This window comes from Stenella coeruleoalba (assembly GCF_951394435.1).
Source record: "Stenella coeruleoalba genome assembly, chromosome: 15".
Lineage (NCBI taxonomy): Eukaryota > Metazoa > Chordata > Mammalia > Artiodactyla > Delphinidae > Stenella > Stenella coeruleoalba.
This window is the reverse complement of record NC_137161.1, coordinates 27223543-27229781: the sequence shown is the minus strand read 5'-3', so window position 1 is coordinate 27229781 and position 6239 is coordinate 27223543.

The following is a 6239-nucleotide window of genomic DNA, read 5'->3' as shown; positions in this document are numbered from 1 at the left end:
AGTTTTTAGTACAGAGTTGTGCAACTATCACCATGATCTAATTTTAGAACATTTTTAAAAAATATTTATTTTTATTTATTTGGCTGCGTCGAGTCTTAGTTGCGGCATGCGGGATCTTTGTTGCAGCATGCGGGATCTTTCGTTGAGGCGCACGGGCTCTTTGTTGCGGCACGTGGGCTCTCTAGTTTTGGCATGCAGGCTTAGTAGTTTCGGCACATGGGCTTTCTAGTTGTGGCGCACGGGCTCTAGAGTGTGTGAGCTTAGTTGCCCTGCGGCATGCGGGATCTTAATTCCCCGAACAGGGGTTGAACCCACTTCCCCTGCATTGGAAAGCAGATTCTTAACCATGGGACCACCAGGGAAGTCCCTAATTTTAGAACATTTTTACCATCCCCCAAAGAAACCCTGTACCCATAGCAGACACTATCTCCTACTCTCTAACCCCCTCTGCACTAGTCTACTTTTGGTCTCTATAGATTTTCCTATTCTGGACACTTTATATAAATTTAGTCTTACAATATGTGGTTCTTTGTGATTGATTTCTTCCATTTAGCATAATGTTTTTGAGGTTCATCCATGTTGTACTGTTGTTCTCTTGAAAGTAATCTCTCTGGTTTTTTTCCCTCTGAATGCTTTTAAGATTTTTTTCTTTGTCTTTTCACATTTTCACTATAATGTGTCTGAGTGTAAAAATTTATGGAGTCTCTTGCCTCTGTGATTAATGTCAGCTTTCTATCTCACTAGTTCCCTCTTTAGCCACATCTAATCTGTGGTTTAACCCATCTGTTGAATTTTTTATTTTGTTTATTGTATTTTTCATTTTAGAAGTTCTTTTAGGTTTTCAAATCCACTTTGTTACTTGATATAGTTTCCTATACTTTGGCCATAGTTTCAAACTTGTTATATATTTATTTAAGCACATTAAACGTTTCTGTTTTATAATGTCTATCTGATAGTATTGCTGTCTGAACTCTGAGTGTCTGTTTCTGCTGGTTTTCACTCCTATTGCCTTGTTTTCTTCTTCTGAGCCTGCCGTTTTATAATGGTCACGTTCACCTGAGCCCTGAATTCACCAGCACAAATTTGTACTGGAGGCAGATACGTCCTTTCAGTGTTCTGGTCTTAGCCTTCGTCCTTCAAGGGCAGAGCTGGCATTCACTTTGGACATTTTTCATTCCAGTGGGTAGACTCTGTAGTCATTCAAACCTGGGTTCAGTCCCATAGTTACACTATCTGTGTGGCCCTGGACAAAAGATTTCCCCTCTCTGGGCCTCAGTTTCTCCCTCTGTACAATGGTGATCATCATTGTCCCTCCCTCATAGGGCTGTTTTTAGGATCTGTATCAGTTATTGGTTATTGATACATAGCAAATTACCCCAAAACTTAGCATCTTAAAACGATATAAACATGTAGATCTCACAGAGTTTCTATGGGTTAGGAATTCAGGAACAGTTTCTTAGGTAATTTTTGGCTCAAGGTCTCTCAGAGGTTGTAGTTAAGATGTTGGCTGGAGCTTCAGTTATCTGAAGGCCTGACTGAGGCTGGAGGATTGATGTTCAAGAAAGCCCACTCATAGGCCTGGTTGGTGCTGGTTATTTGCAGAATGTGTAAGTTCCTTACCACATGTATGTCTCCATAGGGTACTTGAGTGTCCTAGCAACATGGCAGCTGGCTTTTCCCAGAACAGATGATCCAGAAGAATAAGGCAGAAGCCAAAATATATTTTATGGCCTGTACTTAAAGTCATACTCGTTTATTTTCACAGTTTCCTATTAGTTACACTGTCAGCCCAGCTCAGGGTAGGAGGGAACTGTATACAAGGGCATGGATACCAGGTGTTGCAGATCATCGAGGGCCATCTGGCTATCATGTATCAAATGAGATAGTGCATATAAAGCACTTAGAAGCATGCCTGGCATGTAGTATGTGCCCGTAAACATTAACCATCCCTAATAAGTGTCCTGGCTCTGCTCTAGGCATGTAGGGTCTACACAGCAACCACTTTAATTTACAAACACTTATTGAGCAGCTCTGTGTGCCAGGCACTGTTCTTGGAGCCAGGGAGACAGTTGTAAACAGAGCATATCCTTGGACTTATGAAACTCCCGCAAACAAATGATAGAGAATGTCCTGCCAGGTGGTGCTAAGTGCTGTGCAGAGCCACAAGGCCCGGTGAGGGGAGAGAGAACAAGGAGGGAAAGAGGGCTACATGCCTCTCCCCAGGATGCTGGTACAACTTAGGTGGTGGCTGAGATTTTGACCTGATAAAGCCCCCCCACATCTGTGAGCCCATCCTAGCATCACAGGCAGGTAGAATTTATGCCCTCTTTACACCCATTTGCAAACAAACCAGAGAGGCGCTAACATGAGCTCTCTGAGTCCCCAAGGAGGCAGGATTTCTCCAAACACAGAGGTTCTCCAACTCAGATGCTCAGCAGCGTCACCCAGGGTGATTGTTAAGAGGCAGAACCCCAAGTGTTCTAACTCACTAGGTCTGGGCAGTGTCCAGGGATCTGCATTTTAAACAAGCACCCTAGGGGACTGACTGACCACCTCTGAGAACCCTGTTCTTCGGGCTTCAGCGTGTAGGGGAGGGCATGCCCGCTCTGAAGAGTCTCTAGGTCCAGCCTCAAGGGAAGGGCAGGGCTTAACTACACAAAAGGAAGGGAACAGTCTGAGAGACACCAAGCAGTTGGCCCAGGGATCTACTACCTGCAGGTTCAGTTTTAGGTGCACTGTAGTCAACTCACTTGATCAAGTATACCTCGTGTAGTATATTGAAGAAAAAAAAAAGGCCACATATTATATTCAGGTCCTCCCACTGAGAGGGAGAATTAATTTCCCCACCTCCTGGCTCTGTCTGTGGGACATGCCAATGTGGCAGAAGCACAGCTTGGGCACTGGGATTTGTTCTTGTTGCTTTTTGAAACCCCAAGACCACCACAGGAAGGAGCCAGCGCTGAGTCTGTTGGAGGCTGAGACCACGTAGAGCCGAGATGAGCCGTCCTAGCCGAGGCTCCCTGGAGCCTGCCAGTCGGCAGACAAGTGAGTGAAGCTGAGCTGTCCTGGTGAGCCACGCTTTGCCTGCAGCCGCATGAGTGACCAGCTGAGCCCAGCCCAAACTGCTGACACAGACAATCACGAACCACTATGTTTGGGGGTTTGTAATGCAGCAAAGACTGATACGGCCTAGTTACTGGGGAAGAGAATTTTCCTTCCTTCTCTTGCGGCAAGTTTTTCTTAGTCATGGTAATTAACACTAACTGCCCAACAGACAAACTGCAAATTGCAAAGACTTAACATAGGAAGCTTCATTTCTTGCTCAGTAAAATCCAGCGTGGATCTGGTGGTCCTCCTCTATCTTGTAGCTAAGGGAACGCATGGCCTCAAGTAGTTGTGGAAGGGAAAGACAGGGATTGAGGCCCATCAGCTTTCAGTTGCTTTAGCCCAGAAGTGACCACCCCTATGTCACTTCTACACACATACCATTGGTCAGAACTAGTCCTGTGACTGTAAGGGAGGCTAGGGCATGTAGGGGAGCATGGGACTTATTGGTGACGCTTGTCTTTGCCACAAAGAACATACCAGGTATAATTAATTTCTTCATTTGTGTGGTTATCTGTTTAACATCTGTCTCCTCTGTTAGACTGAAGTCCATGAGGGCAGGGACCACGTTGCATCCGTCTTGCACGGGACCTGCTCTACCATTGGTTGGCATTGGGAATAGTTGTTGAATTGCTAGGTGAATGAATAATCGGGCAGGCCACACAGTGTGATATTTTGTGTTGAGCTCCCAATTGCATGTAAAATCCCCAATTAAATTTCTAACAGTCCCTCTCTCCCTGTAATATATAAAGTAATATATATGTATTACCTTTGATATTGTAAAACTCTTATACAGCGATCATTCAACGAATACAAAGAGAACATGAAAGTCCCCACTAATTGCAGTCAGGGCTGTGGTTATGTGCACTGTATTGCTTGGTGAGAGTGGATGTGTATTTTTTTTTTTTTTGATTTGCATTTTTATGTGACAGTTTTCTTGTGGCTGCCTCAGCGTGGCCTTGGCAAGAGTTCCTGCTTCAAGGCAAAACCAGGTGAGTTGTTCTCTCTGTTGTGTGGTTTTGGATGAATCTTTTGCTCTCTCGAAACCTCATTTTTCAGGAATTCAGTGGCTGTCCAGTGGTCAGGACTCCATGCTTTCACTGCCATGGGCCTGGGTTCAATCCCTGGTCGGGGAACTAAGACCCCGCAAGCCACGTGGTGTGGCCAAAATAAATAAATAGTAAACCTCATTTTTCTTATCTGTGAAATGACAAGAGCATCTGCCTCATAGAGTTGTCGTGAGGCTTGGATGAGTCTCTCCGTGTAATGTAGATAAAGACCTGCCACTTGGCAGCCCTCGTTTTCTATAAGCTGTCCCCCCTTGCCCTTGTTCCACAGGCACCAGGGAGAACACAGCTTGTGAGGGAGCTGGGGCAGGATCTATGGGAGGGTTTGGGGGAAGGGTGAAAGTTGGGGACTGCTCCATGAGACCCTAGACAGAGCTAGGCCCTGTTCTGGGTGATGCTGGGTGCACAGAGAGGAGGCTGACTTGTCCCTGTCTATATTAGTTAGCATTTGCTGTGTAACAAAACACCCTAAAACTTAATGGCTTAAAACAACGATCATTTTATTTAGCCCATGATCCTGTGGGTCAGTTGGGGAATTCTTCTGGTCTGGGTCAGCCTAACTGAACTCTGCATTTGTAGTCAGCTGGGGGGTCAACTGGTGGCTGGAGGATCTAGGATAGCTTCCTTCACCTGTCTGCAGTTAGCAGGCTATTGGCCGAGCTACTGCAGTTCTCTTCCTCGTGCTTTCTCCCGCTACCTCCTCCTTCTCAGAATTTGATTTTGTTCATTTATCACTACCCCACTCTCCCAACCCCCCACACGTAGCATGAACCTCAGGGAGGCTGCTCCCACCTCCAGCTGGAGAACTGGCATGATTAATTAACATAACTGCATTTCCCTTGCTGGTGATTGGCCAGGAGGTCACAGTGGCCCAGTTCTGGCCAAAACATCTATTAGGAGTGCTCCTGGGAAAGACCTCCCCATCCCATGGAAAAGCTAGAGAGAGAACAACTAACTCTGACTGAGGACTTGTTATGCCAGCCACTGTTTATTCGAAGTGCTTTAGCTAAAATAACCCATTTGATTCTCCTGAGTTAGGTATTATTATCCCTCATTTTACAGATTAAGAATCTGAGGTATAGAGTGATTCAGAAACTTGCCGAGGGTCAAACAGCTAGTGAGTGTTGGAGCCAGGATTTAATTCCAGGTAACCTGACTCCAGAGTACTGAGTTCTCAAGTACTACCACGCCACCCTCCTTCTTCCTCTGGTCATGGGTCTCTCTTATGTGACACCTGGGACTGCTGTAGCCATTGTACGAGCAGTTACCTGGGACAACAGAGCAAAGAGACAGAATGAGCCTAGGGAGCCAGGTCCTTGCTAACAGCTCTGAGAGCCGAATCAACCAGCGTGAAGCCCATTCCCCGCCTGTCGACCTCTTGCTTTGTGTGAAATACGTTTTCTTCTTTTCAAAGCCACTTTAACTCACGGTTTCAGTTACATGCAGCCAAAAAGTATCCTGAGACACCAAGACATCCAGAAGGAACAGAGGGAATGAGGGAAGACCTACTGGGTCTTCTGTTCTCATGAACCGCTCAAGCTGAGATTGACACACAAGGCCTCTGGCCTTTCACCCTGGGGCTGGTTTGGAGGCAGACAAAACTCATAAGAGATGGGGAGGAGAAGATGGATGAAATAACCAGGAGAAATGACAGTACTTCATAATTCCTTTATTAGGCACAAGATAAAAACATATACTCATGGCATCCAAATCCCACAGTGTTGACATAGGGTCCTGGACCCCAAGTGTCCCCAGAACAGAGCTTGGGACTTTTCAGGAGGTCAGGGGACAGAACCTGCCTGATCCCGGCCCCCAACTCTGGTGCTCAGGTCAGGGGCCACTGAGGTGGACAGGCCTGGCCCTTCACTCCAAACTACTCTTTGAGTTAGATGAAGACCAGCCTCACCATTTGCACTCTTGATCTTCCAGTCCAAATCCTTGGCTCAGGCCTGGATGGAGAAGCCCTTGACCAAGAGGACAGAGCTGCTGGGGGCACAATTCCCAGCATGGTCTGGGCTCTAGAGTCCTGAGTTACAGGGGAGGGGCCTGGAGCCTTTGGCACAGGGA